The sequence below is a fragment of the Lepus europaeus genome, chromosome 5, assembly GCF_033115175.1.
Source record: "Lepus europaeus isolate LE1 chromosome 5, mLepTim1.pri, whole genome shotgun sequence".
Taxonomy (NCBI): Eukaryota; Metazoa; Chordata; class Mammalia; order Lagomorpha; family Leporidae; genus Lepus; species Lepus europaeus.
In genome coordinates, this window is record NC_084831.1 from 115,763,766 (window position 1) to 115,776,315 (window position 12,550).

Sequence of the window (12,550 nt, forward strand, 5' to 3'; positions counted from 1 at the left end):
TGTAGACACCAAGCAAGGGTGACTTGGAGGTTGTGTCAAAGTCTGAATGTACATTCAGGATACAGAGCAGTGTCTTTCTTTGTTGGTTTATCCATGACCTGTTAGCTGATTAACTTGTATCTCTCCTCCCCTCCATTCTCCAGCCTTGTAATTAAATGTAGGCTGTCACACAACTTTTCTTATGGGAATCTATCTCAACATAGTATTTATTCTACTGTTGTTGGATATTTGAATTGTTTCCAGTTTAAGGCCATTTTGAATAAATGTGGACAGCCTTTACCTATCTTTGGATGGAACCATAAGATTTTTACCAAATGTTAGAAAGACAGAATGGGAGCTTCTTCTCACTGCTGCAGGCTCAAATACCAAGAACTTCCAGAAGGCACAGGATGATAGGCAATGGAAGATACTCACCCACAAACAGGGAATGGATCCCTGCAGGTGCCAGAGAAGTGAAGTTCATAATATCAAAACTAGAAACCCATAGTGATGCTGCCTGTGGGAAAATACCATACAGGGGTTAAGAGAGAGATGGAGGTGTGGGAGGGGGAGAGTGGGAGGTAGGGAAGTGGAGGGGGAGAGAGAGAGAGAGAGAGCCTATAAAGTCAGACTCAACTTCTGCTCCTGAGATTCACAGGAACCTGAGCCCACGTGAGCCACCAGCTCAACAGGGGAAGATTCTCTCATCTCCGCAGACAGGTCCAGATGGCCTAACTGCTAGGGGCACCGCTCCTGCACTATCTGTCACAGAGTAATAGGGGCAGCCCTCAACTACAGGGTTTACTTCCCAGCAGCCATTCTCTGAGAACCCAGTTGGGGACGCTAGGGGCCCTTGAGGGTATCAGAGTGAGGGCATTTCACTGATTTATTATCAAACGGGGTAAAAACGGCGGTCCCTGGGTGGGCTCGAAACACCAAGCTTTCCGTTAACAGCCAAACGCGCTAACCCATTGCGCCACAGAGACACAGCTTCTGCCCGCACAGGGAACGCGCCCTCCCGGCCGCCTGCCGCAGGCTGCGGCTGGCCTTGCGGGCGACGCTGCGAGCTCCAGAGCCCCGGGCACCGCCAACCGGCGAGCAGGAGGCGCACTGTGCGCCGCGAGGGTTACCTGTTGGTTGGGAGGTCGGGCAGCAGTGGGGACCCGCGTGGCTTTCGCCTGCCCGCCGCAGGAGCCCGCGCCCCGCAGACGTCCGGGTCCGCGTCCGGCGGAGCGAGTGGGCTCGAGGCCGCGGAGCGGCCTCCACGCCGTTAAGACCCTGCCTACGCTTCCCCAGCGGCCCCGCGGGCGCTCGGAAGCTTCGCGTGTCCAGCACAAGGCTCTCCGGGGACAGGGTCGCGGTGACGGCCGCTCTCGGGTCCCTTCGCCGGGAACAGGGTTTGGCTGTCTCGGGCTCTCCGTGGGGACCTGAGGACTCCAGGCCGAGTTTGCCTGTCCCTCAACCCCTCAGCGGCTAGGCCACCAGACCCCACTGCACAGGCCTGTGTGCTGCGGAGGGGGTGGTGCCCATTGGGGATGAGCAGAAGAACGCAGGGGTTCATGAGAGTCCAGGACACCCCCACCTTCTAGTTCCGCTATTGTGACTTCAGACCGTTCCCTGGCAGGCTCGGCCCTCTGGCCTCGCTCCTGGGGCAGCGTCTGTGCATGGGCAGTGCCTTCGGCTCAGACCTCTGGCATCTTGGGCCTCACGTTTGTCTCTAAGGAGTCTGCGAGTTGTGGCTGCTGTCAAAGTTCCTCCCAAAAGTAAGTTAGTGTGAGATCTGCATTCTTGACTCTCTTTACACCCCTCACCCCCTTTGATGTGAAGAAGAGTTACAGAGATACTAATTGTATCTGGTATCACCCACATCTTAGAGCTGAGCAGCTTGGTGAGCTGTAGGAGCTTACCAGGCAAGACCACTGTCAGCAGAGTGCCCTCAAGTGTGTGTAACTAAGCAAGACCACCGACAGCACTGTGCCCTCACGTGTGTGTAACTAAGCAAGACCACTGACAGCATAGTGCCCTCACGTGTGTGTAACTAAGCAAGACCACCGACAGCACAGTGCCCTCACGTGTGTGTAGCTCATTATTTGTGTGGCTCCCCCCTGCCCAGGCTCTGGTTCTGCTCTGACACAGCTTCATCATGGCAGTACCTCCCAGCACTGTTCCAGGCACAACGGCTAACAGCAGTGCCCTGGACACCTACTACAACCTACGCGCCAAGCTGGAGAGGAGCGAGCAGAACGTCCAAGACATGAGAGAGAAATTCCTCACGGCCAGAGCTACTGTTTACTTCCTGGCCAACCGCCTGCAGAGACACGGTAGATCTTCATACTGTCCGCCGCCATGGTGGCACCAGTTTGCATTCTCAGCAACAGTGGATTAAGGGACCTTTTTTCTCACGTTCTTGTGGCATTTATTCTTTGTTGATTTCTGTATGAGAGCCATTCTAACTGATGTGAGGTGGAAACCTGTCGGGGCCAGTGGCCCTGGCCCGACATGAGATGCAGCAGGCTGAGGCTGTCCCTTATCTAATCCTGTTTCCAAGACTTTTCATCCCATATTCCTGCAGGCAGGAGATGACTTCTGATGAAGGTTTATGATGTTCTTTGCTCTATCTGCAGAGCTTGTACCCTGATCATTGCTACTTTGTAAACTTGCTCTGTTCCTGTGCTATGCATGATTGCACACAATGAATGTTATCTGTATGGGGTCTGGGGTATATATCCTTGTCTTTCCATGTGCTCGGGGCTGGAGACTGAAGGGTTTCCTTAGGGAGACTGCCTCCAGTCCCTCATCGCCGGGCCCCCTACTTTGGCTTGGAACGCGATGAGGCAATAAACGTGGTGATGAATTGACTGAGTGCTGCGTGTCTCCGTGTGGTTTGTCGGGTGGCCTCCGACAGCTGGTGCCGTGACTCGGATTCATCTCATCCACAGGTAAGCCTCTGTAAGAGGGAAGGCTGCGGCGGTAGCAGGCCGTAGGGATTACAAGGGAGGCACATAAGCACGAGTAGGGCGTGGCAGACTAGGGCTTGCCCGGGGAGCCTCTCCTATTGCCCATGGGGAATATACAGTCACATCTAAATGTGACAAGGATACAAAGGCCTTGTTAAAAAGCGCCGGGACGCCGGTTGCAGGAGAAAGGAGGGAGCAATTGGCACGTGTAGGACTTAAAAGACAAAAAATTTCTCAGGAGCCCCTCTAAGCCATAACTATGGAATATGCGCATTTAAACGTGTCAAAGTGTCTGGACTACCCATTCTATTTTTGTATTATGTACTAACTCTACCCTTATTATTGATAGGAATGCTTGGGCAGATTATGCGTGGTTGGCTTTAAAAAAATGTAAATCAAAATATGCCACAAATAGTTAAGATTGCACAAACCTACAAAAATGTAACAATTACAGATAGTAAGAGGCTACTATCATTATGGCTAAATGGTTACCCACTGTGTTCCATCCGCTGAAAAATTTGTTGTTTTATCAAAAGGAGATGTTACAAATATTTCATAAAACCCGAATCACTAATTTCAGAGTAATGCAAAATGTTAGCACATTTGTTAATTGGATGTACACCTCAACATGTCTGTTTAACAAGTATCAATGCCTCAGATCTCCATGCCATGGGATTGTCTAGCCAGTTCTCAGGCTGTCTGCAGCAGCTTGAGTTGTTGTATTGGAATGGTACTGTTTTTTATGTCCCTGACATGGGTGCCCAAGAAGCTAATTCTCCCTCAGTTATGTTTCAATTTAACCTTAAAACACATTGAGTATTATTGTGTTTGATTACTAAATGTATGCTTGTATGAAAAATTTGTATTGTATTCTTATAATGTGTTAATTATGTCTACCTCTCAATGCAGCCCTAGGGCCAAATGTAAGGACAAATTTTTGGAATAAAGAGGCTTGTATCTAGGTTCAGCTCTGGTGGACAAGTAACTTTGTTGCCAAATGACCTTCTCCTGCTCCTTGGGAGCCTGGCCAGTTCCCGGGGAGGAGGATAAAGGAATGTTTCTGATAAACAGGTGGGCATGCTTCGTGTCTTGGCTCTTTGGCCAAGATCCGGGACGGGATGCACTGCTTGCCTAAAATCTTGGCAATGAGCCACCTTGTCCTTGGGGGCTTTGAGAGGGAGCCCAAACAAGCCTCTGCTACTGCTGCTTCATCCCAGGGGAACACACAGTCAAGCTAAATGTTAAACATGCCTGTAATGATTACTAATAATGTCTGATTCTCAGTATGGATTCTTTTCCGGTGCTTTGTAAAGATTGCCTAGTGATGCCCACAACACTATAAATTCTACTAAACGTAAGTACAATGTAAACATGGATCAATTGGCTACTATGACTGAGGTGTTCTGTGACAGTTCCTTTGATGAGGGATTAGCAAAATGGATTCACTTAAAAACAGGACATTCAGGACCTGCCACTCTACATGGTTTGTCATTACAAAAATTATCAAGGAGGGCTATGCCCAATAAATAAGGGTGCTATAAATGTGGACAGCAGGGACATGTACAAAAATTGTCCAAAAGTCGGGGCACCGATCCTGTCCCGGTTGCCCCTCTTCCAGGCCAGCTCTCTGCTGTGGCTAGGGAGTGCAGTGGAGGATGGCCCAAGTCCTTGGGTCCTGCACCCCATGGGAGACCAGGAGAAGCACCTGGCTCCTGCCATCGGAACAGCGCGGTGCGCCGGCCGCAGCGCGCTACTGCGGCGGCCATTGGAGGGTGAACCAACGGCAAAAGGAAGACCTTTCTCTCTGTCTCTCTCTCTCACTGTCCACTCTGCCTGTCAAAAAAAAAAATTGTCCAAAAGTCAAAAATCAAAATAAGGCTCCTCCTGGTATTTTCCCCCAGTGCTAAAGGGAAAGGCATTGGGCCAATATTGTCACTCCAAAACTGATAAAAAAGGTAATTTATTAACAAACAGAGTTCATAAAACTGGAAGCGGGGCCAGTCTCAGGCCCTCCCAACAAAAATCAGTGGACCGTCTTGCTTTAGTATCATTAAAGCAATGGAGCCATGTTTATTGCAACATTCTATTAATCTATACTCCTTTACCATCTTTCCTCTAAATAATTTTAGTGTGCACTATAAGGCTTGCAACGTATTTCTTGCAGATTAAACTAAAAGTAACTAAGTCTGTGCACAGCAGACAGCTAAAAAACAATTTGCTGTCACAAATTGGTATAGTCAACAGAATCTACAAGTATACAAAGCAATGCCTTTCTTTAAAAGAAAAACTAAAGTTACATGTGTAACCTGTAATGTTTCTGGCTGGAAAGACCCTCAGTTCGCCTCTTTGGCAAAGGAATGGGCTCTCTGCTCAGGATTGAGTAAAAATTGGAATGACAAGTTACGGAGTGCACAGCCTCCACAAGTTATTAAGGTTTTACAATTGGTAAAATAAAGGGATCCTATCACCAATCAATGATATACACCTAATCCAATACTGGTATGGGACATGGACTCCTAAGGGGTGGGTTTTTTTATGTAGCAAATATGCCTTCACATCGTTAGCCTCTGATATCTTCTGCAATTGCTCCCTGGACTGTGTGGCCCCGATGCTGACATCTGTATTTACAGTGGCGGATAGAGCGCGTCGGCAACATGCTTCACCTAAAGACTGTAATGGCAACGTCATCCTAATAGGACAAAACACTGCCCTGGCCATGGCTGTACCAGTAGTAAGTGTTCCTGGACTGGCCTTTGGAAATAACCATGGACTGCGAAGGCTTGCATATTCAGTGACCAAAACAATCAATCTTACTGCTACTGGACTGTCCAATATAGCCAAAGAATTGGATCAAGTACACTCAGGAGTACTTTTAAACCATGCAGCTAACAATTACTTGATGTTAAAAAATCATATAAGTTGTAAATCTGTAACAGGAAAATGTTGTTTTAACATTACTAACAATGTGCCATATATAGAGTCTGTTATTGATAAACTTAAGAGTAAAATGCAAAACATGTTTATTACTAACCCCCTAACATTTGGAGGGTTTCAATGGATTCATTGGTTATTAATGTTGACTGGACCACTACTGCTTTTCCTACTTGGTATGGGATGTTTTCCTTGTGTTCTGCATTTTATGCTGACTTCACTACAGTCTGTATGAACTGACATTCATCATTATTTGTAATCACAAATAATTAATATTTGGCTGTATGTTTCATCTCTCACCTAATGTTGGGCTGGAATGGTACTCAGAGACGGGTAAGACGCTCAGCATCCTGTACCAACCTAAGACAGGGCTCTAGGCCAAGCTGCCAGAGTTACCAATGATGGGTAAGGACAGAGATGACTGAGGGCAACCTAAGACAGAGGCCATTCTCAGTTAAATAAAAAAGGGGGAGATGTAGGCAGCCCATAAACAAGTCATAGACAAGTCAAGGTCAGTCTTGGCTTGTGAAATTCCTAAAAGGAAAAAAGGTCACCTATTCCCATGCTCCAGAAGAATGATCAAACAAGAATGCTCCAAGTGGCAGTGGATCAGCATATCCATTCAGGAATCTTATTACTAAACCAACGGGTCAACGTTCTCCAGGAAGAACTGAATCTTAGACGGGGATGTGGGAAACCCCCTGCTTGGTTCAATCTGTCGTGCTTTGCGCTACTCCATTTCCCTGGCATACCTATACTCGTCTTGCTAGTTTGTCTTGCTCTTTAGGCGCCACCTTAAACCATACCTGGGATAGTAATTTCACTCGTTTGCTGCGTGAACTACGGCAAGAGATTTGGGTTCTTAACTCAACACAACTGGACACAGATATTTGGTCCCCATTCGAAGTCATCGCTGCAAAAGCCCCCTCTCCTGCAATACAGCAGGTGTTGTTTGGTTTCTTGGACCAGTAGCCAGAGACGGGTAAGTGCCTTGAGGGATGGCATGCAACCTAAGACAGCGGAGGGCTGAGACTGCTCATGCAAGTCAACCCTCTGGCAAAGACGGGTAAGCTGCCACTCCACTCAGGGGTGCCTAAGACAGGCGCTGGTCCTAAAGTAAAAAAAGGGGGAGCTGTGGGGAGCCGGCCCCCACAACCTCTGTCTTCTGCCTGCCTGTAGACTGATGTGAAGTAATACAACCAAACGTTCCCACCGTTCCAACGTGCGCAAACAGAGAGGCTATCAAAAGGACAGTACATACCCTCTAGGACACTCTAAAACAGGGGGCTGCAGTATGTGATATGCCGTGGAAGCCTCGGTCTCTCTCTTCCTAACTGCCTCATTGACCGCTTGCTCCTACACTGTTCTTAGGGTGGACCGGTAGTCAACGACAGGTAAGCACTCGCAGGCTTCTCTAGCAACCTAAGACAGAGGGCAGGACATGCTTCCTATATCCTTGATGACGGGTAAGCAGAGTAAGCGCTGCGGGGCACCTAAGACAGGCACGAGTCCACGCCATTCAGCATTTAACCCGAGGGACTTGTGGGGGATGGATCCTCCCCCGCGGCCCTCTGAACAGTGTAGACACCGGTTACCATAAACACCAGGCCATTCTTGTACAAACAAGAAGGGGGAGATGTCGGGGCCAGTGGCCCTGGCCCGACATGAGATGCAGCAGGCTGAGGCTGTCCCTTATCTAATCCTGTTTCCAAGACTTTTCATCCCATATTCCTGCAGGCAGGAGATGACTTCTGATGAAGGTTTATGATGTTCTTTGCTCTATCTGCAGAGCTTGTACCCTGATCATTGCTACTTTGTAAACTTGCTCTGTTCCTGTGCTATGCATGATTGCACACAATGAATGTTATCTGTATGGGGTCTGGGGTATATATCCTTGTCTTTCCATGTGCTCGGGGCTGGAGACTGAAGGGTTTCCTTAGGGAGACTGCCTCCAGTCCCTCATCGCCGGGCCCCCTACTTTGGCTTGGAACGCGATGAGGCAATAAACGTGGTGATGAATTGACTGAGTGCTGTGTGTCTCCGTGTGGTTTGTCGGGTGGCCTCCGACAGAAACCCATTGTAGTTTTGATTTGCATTTCTCTCATGGATAGTGATCTGATCATTTCTTCATGTGTCTGTTGGCCATTTGAGTTTCATTGGGGAAACTAGACATTGGCATAGGCTGAGACTTCCAGGGAAAGAATTCAGAAACTCTGGCAATTAAGCCCAAATTATCAAATGGGATTCCATCAAACAGAGAAGCTTCTACACTGCAAAACAAACACCAGCGAAGTGAAGAGGCAACCGACATAATGGGAGAAAACATTTGCAAATTATGACACTGATAAAGGATTAATATCCAGAATCTATACAGAGTTCAAAAAAGTCAACAGCAATGAACCAAACAGTCCATGAATTCGAAAAGGGTGCTCCTTATTGGACAAAAGGTCCTAGCCTGAAGCAGCATAAGAACGGATGCAATCGGGACAGACCAGGGCCAGGGCCGGGGCGCCCACAGGGGTGGGGTTTGGAGGGACACAGCGGCACAGCTGTCACTCTGAGCTCACCAAGGACTCCCGGTGGAACACCTGCTAAGCGCGGGGAGGGCGGGGCGCCCACGGAAGGGGCGGAGCTGTGTAGATAGAGCAACGCAGGGGCAGCTGGGCCGGGACCTGCTGCAGATTCACGACTGCTTTCCCCTGCTGTGGGAGAAAGCATGGCACTGTTGGCGGCACATAAGTGCGCTGTGCGTGCTCAGGGCGAAGGGCGCCCGGGGGGGTGGGTGGGTGGGTGTGAGGGGCGCAAAGTGAGTGCGTGTGAAGAGTTCGGTCGTGTGAGGCTGTAGGGTTTCTCCAAATGCTGGAAAGTTGACTGCAGAATTTGTGGTCGTAGGGGACTGCGTTGGCGCTCTCCCCAGGCTTTGATCAGTTGAAGAGCAGGTGACTACTAGGTTGCAGTGTGTAAATTCTCAGTGCAAAGCAGGTTATGTACCTTTCAAATCCTATGCAGGGTAAATATTGTGGGCTAGTCTTTGTTACACAGTCAAACATCTCTCTGTTCCGGAACTCCCTTGCCTATTCCGCTCAAAGGAATTTTAACAAACATTAGAGCACAAGAATGTTTTTCTTCTTTCAATGAAATATGCCTTTTCTTGCAAAGAGTCCTTTATTAACTGTTGTATGGTGGTTTTTTCAAAACCCGCTAGACAGAGCCTAGCCGGGCCGGGAGCTCTCTCCTGGGACCTGTAGAACCGCCTCTCCTCTGCTCTTCCCGCCCAGAAAGCCTGGGCATCCTGAATAAAAGTCTTTTACCCACTCGAGTAGGTCCCACTCAGACTTTGCTGGGATCCAAATCCGTGGTCCAGCCACCGGTGTTTCCCACCTGTCCCCTATAGCCTTGGGTGATTTCCCTTCGGGCTCAGGTTTCAGCCCCAGCAAGGCCAGGTGCACCTTGTATGCCTCCGCCCCTTTCTTCATGGAGAGGGCAGGAGCCTCAGCCTCGCCCAGGACCGGGATCCCCCAGAGTGGGTCATTTCCCTGGGGACCGGGCCATTGTAAAGAACCCGTTTCTGGAACACAGACTCCAGAGAGAGAGGGAGAGCCGGACAAACCTGCAAGGTTCCAGGTGTGGCCCAAGACAGGACGTACCCTGCAGAGCTGCCTTCTTGTCCCCTAGAAGGCGGAAGGACCTCGGGAGTGGTGATAAATCCCATTTAAACAGTCAAAAAGGCTGTTCAGTAAGTTAAAGGCGAAGGTCCCACCGAGATTTGAACTCGGATCGCTGGATTCAGAGTCCAGAGTGCTCACCATTACAGCTTGGAACCAGGTTAAGACTTACGTGCTCTGGAGGCATGTGGTCTGCAGTGACTGCCAGGCACGGGCTCCTAAGGAGGGAAGGCCCCGCGGCTGCCCCACAGCTGCCCCACCACCCTAAGTACCTGTTGCCTCCGTGTGTCCCTCTCTTCACTTACTTGTCAGCACAAGCTTACTGTTCAGGGATCTCTGAAACTCCATCAAGGGAAGTGTGGCCCCCCTGCTTAACTAAGAGCTTGGTCCAACAGGAGGATTTGTTTGGCACTGCACACAGCTGCTCTGCTGCGTGTGTTGACAGCTAAACTTCTAAGCTAGCTTGCAGACTTCCAATAACTGTAACTGTTGTCTGTGATGACCTGGTTACACAGATCCAGAGAAGGCTAGCCAGAATGACCTCTTTTATGGCTTTCAGCCGAGCCACTATCCCAGAGGGGAATCCTCATGGTGTCAGACACCTGTTCTCCTGCTTTCCTTTATATCTTCGGAGATCTTGCTTTGGCTTCCACAGGAAGTGATGAGAAGACAATATGTCTTCTCCTACTATACAATGGTCAGGGAGCATGCAGATAACTCTCTCCATAGTATTCCTTGCCAGATGTCTGCTGGGGCTCTGCCCAGACCATCTGTCCATGTGAGATGCATCACTGGAGCCAAAGGAACCTGCACCCGACAGGCAGACCTGGGCCCTAGCGCTATTGGCTCATGATCCCTTGGTTCTTCTGTTTCTCCCATGAGCAGAAACAGAGCTCTTTACTCCTGCATGCTGAACCTGGGTCCTGGACCAAGGCCTTTGTTCTTTCTTTCATTGTTGCATCGTGATTTCTCCCACCAGGGGCATTGCTGGGGGTTTCTGAGTGTGATCTTTTCAAGTGAAATTCTGGGGTGATCTCTGTTAGGTGGTGATTGACAGAGATGCATTCTCTGTTTGATGGTGCATGACATGAAGACTAGTCTGGGAGTCTGTATTGATTGTTCATTATCCTGGAGAGGCCGGTATTTCCTGGTGTTTGAGCCTTCAGAAGTGAGAAGCTGTTCACATACTCTTTCCAGTGTATGGTGAAATTATTATGGGCCTATAGCTGTCAGCAAGAGCTTTTTTTTTTTTTTAAGATTTATTTATTAATTTGAGCCACCCAAGCCCTTCCAAGCAACACCATCTAAGACCAAGGCACTAGGGCTCTCCTGGGAGAGAAGGCAAAGCACTGGCTCTGGTGGCTCCACAGCAGTGAATACAGCACCCAGAACTCTAGGGACAAAGTAGAAGAGAGGGTAGGGAAGGGTTGGGAGCCATCAGGACGCACTCAGCACATGCTGGGGTTCAAACTATTAAAACTGTTGGCTGCCTGAACCTTCAGAGGTAGCATGGGACCCTCACAGTGTCCTGAGAATCCTCTGGGGTAGGGGTGGGTTAATGTAAATAGATACTTTCAACCGGGGTGCCTGAGGAATATTGACAGTATCAGCTTGGTTTGAGATCCAGATGCGGATTTAAATTCAGTTTCTCTCCACCAATCAGTGGGTTCTGCTGCTGTGTTCCCATAGGGTGGGAAGCCAAGCAGGCCCCTCCTCAGCTCCCCTCTGGAGCTCACAAACCAGAAAGCACTGGTTCAGGTCAGCCTAGGCAGAGGACTGAGGCCTATGGAGAAGATTCCCTGTAAGAAACCCTGAGGGGCCTACACTGTGGTCTGTGGCGCTGGCTTCCCCATAGTCTCCGGTTCGTGTCCTGGCTGCTTCCCTGGATAGCAACGGAGGATGGCCAAGTCCTTGGGCCCCTGCACCCACCTGGGGATTTGGAAAAAGCTCCTGGCACCTGGCTGTGGATTGTCTCAGCTTCAGCTGTGGAGGCCATTTGGGGAGTGAACCTGCAGAAGGAAGATTTCTCTCTGTGTCTCCATCTTTCTCTAACTCTGTATTTCAAATAAATAAGCAAATATTTAAAAGAAAAGAACAGAAAAATATATATAGAGAGAAAGTGAGAGAGAAAGGAAAGAAAACCTGAAAGCATTTCCCTCTTGTAAATGTGGCAGGAGCGGGGTGACAATGGCCAGCACGGGAGAAGAGAAACGAGGTCTGGTTGATGTGAGCTGGGTGACCACGTCTCCTCTTCACTCTGCTCTTATTCTCCTCGCTTCAGGAAAAGAATCTTGTTCCCGCCCGGTTTCGAACCGGGGACCTTTCGCGTGTGAGACGAACGTGATAACCACTACACTACGGAAACCTACCACAGCGCTACCTGCTAAAATACTTCCCTGAAAGCCATGCAGATGAAGCCTGTGCCCTGGTATCTCCATGAGACAATATCGTGCCTTTCTCGACCCCTTCCCGCCGCCATCGGTCACTTCCCCCATCCACAGAGGATAACAAACCCCGCGTTTCCACGAACACGTTAGGGTCCTGCGGGACAGAGGGGGCAGTGTCCGTTCCCCTGCGGGAGCAGCACGGGCGCCAGCCTCTGGGGAACCCGCACTCCCTGCGGCCCCGCACGCCCGCGCCTCGCCGCGCCCTCCCACATCCCCGAAGGAGCCGCTGGGGCTCCTCTGAGGGCCGCCCCGGGAGCTGCCGGGTGCCCGCCGCTCCCACAGGAGCCGCGCAGCCAGGGCCCCGCCACGGTCCCTGGGCCCGGGGCAGGCCAGGCAGAGGCTGAAGGGGAGGACAGAGCTGACGAAAGCGGCAAGGACAGCCCAGTGCCATTCCGGGGGGGCCCGAGGGACATGGGTCTGCTCGTTTGGGTCCGCGCCGCTTGCTTGAACTCCGTCACCACGAGGAAGGACCGGGTGACAGCAAGGCCCGTCCGCGAGCCACAGGAACACACGCGCTCCTGGCGGGTTAGATGTGGAGTCGAGGAACGCCCCGGATTCAGAGCCCTGGTGT

At 50.2% G+C, this 12,550-nt stretch overlaps 1 non-coding gene across 1 annotated transcript; it reads right to left on the reverse strand.

Moving 5' to 3' along the window:
- Nucleotides 1-11,824: 11,824 nt before the first annotated feature.
- Nucleotides 11,825-11,897, reverse strand: TRNAV-CAC (transfer RNA valine (anticodon CAC)). Its single transcript has one exon. It is a non-coding gene; the product is annotated as a tRNA-Val (tRNA).
- Between the last annotated feature and the right edge of the window lie 653 nt (nt 11,898-12,550).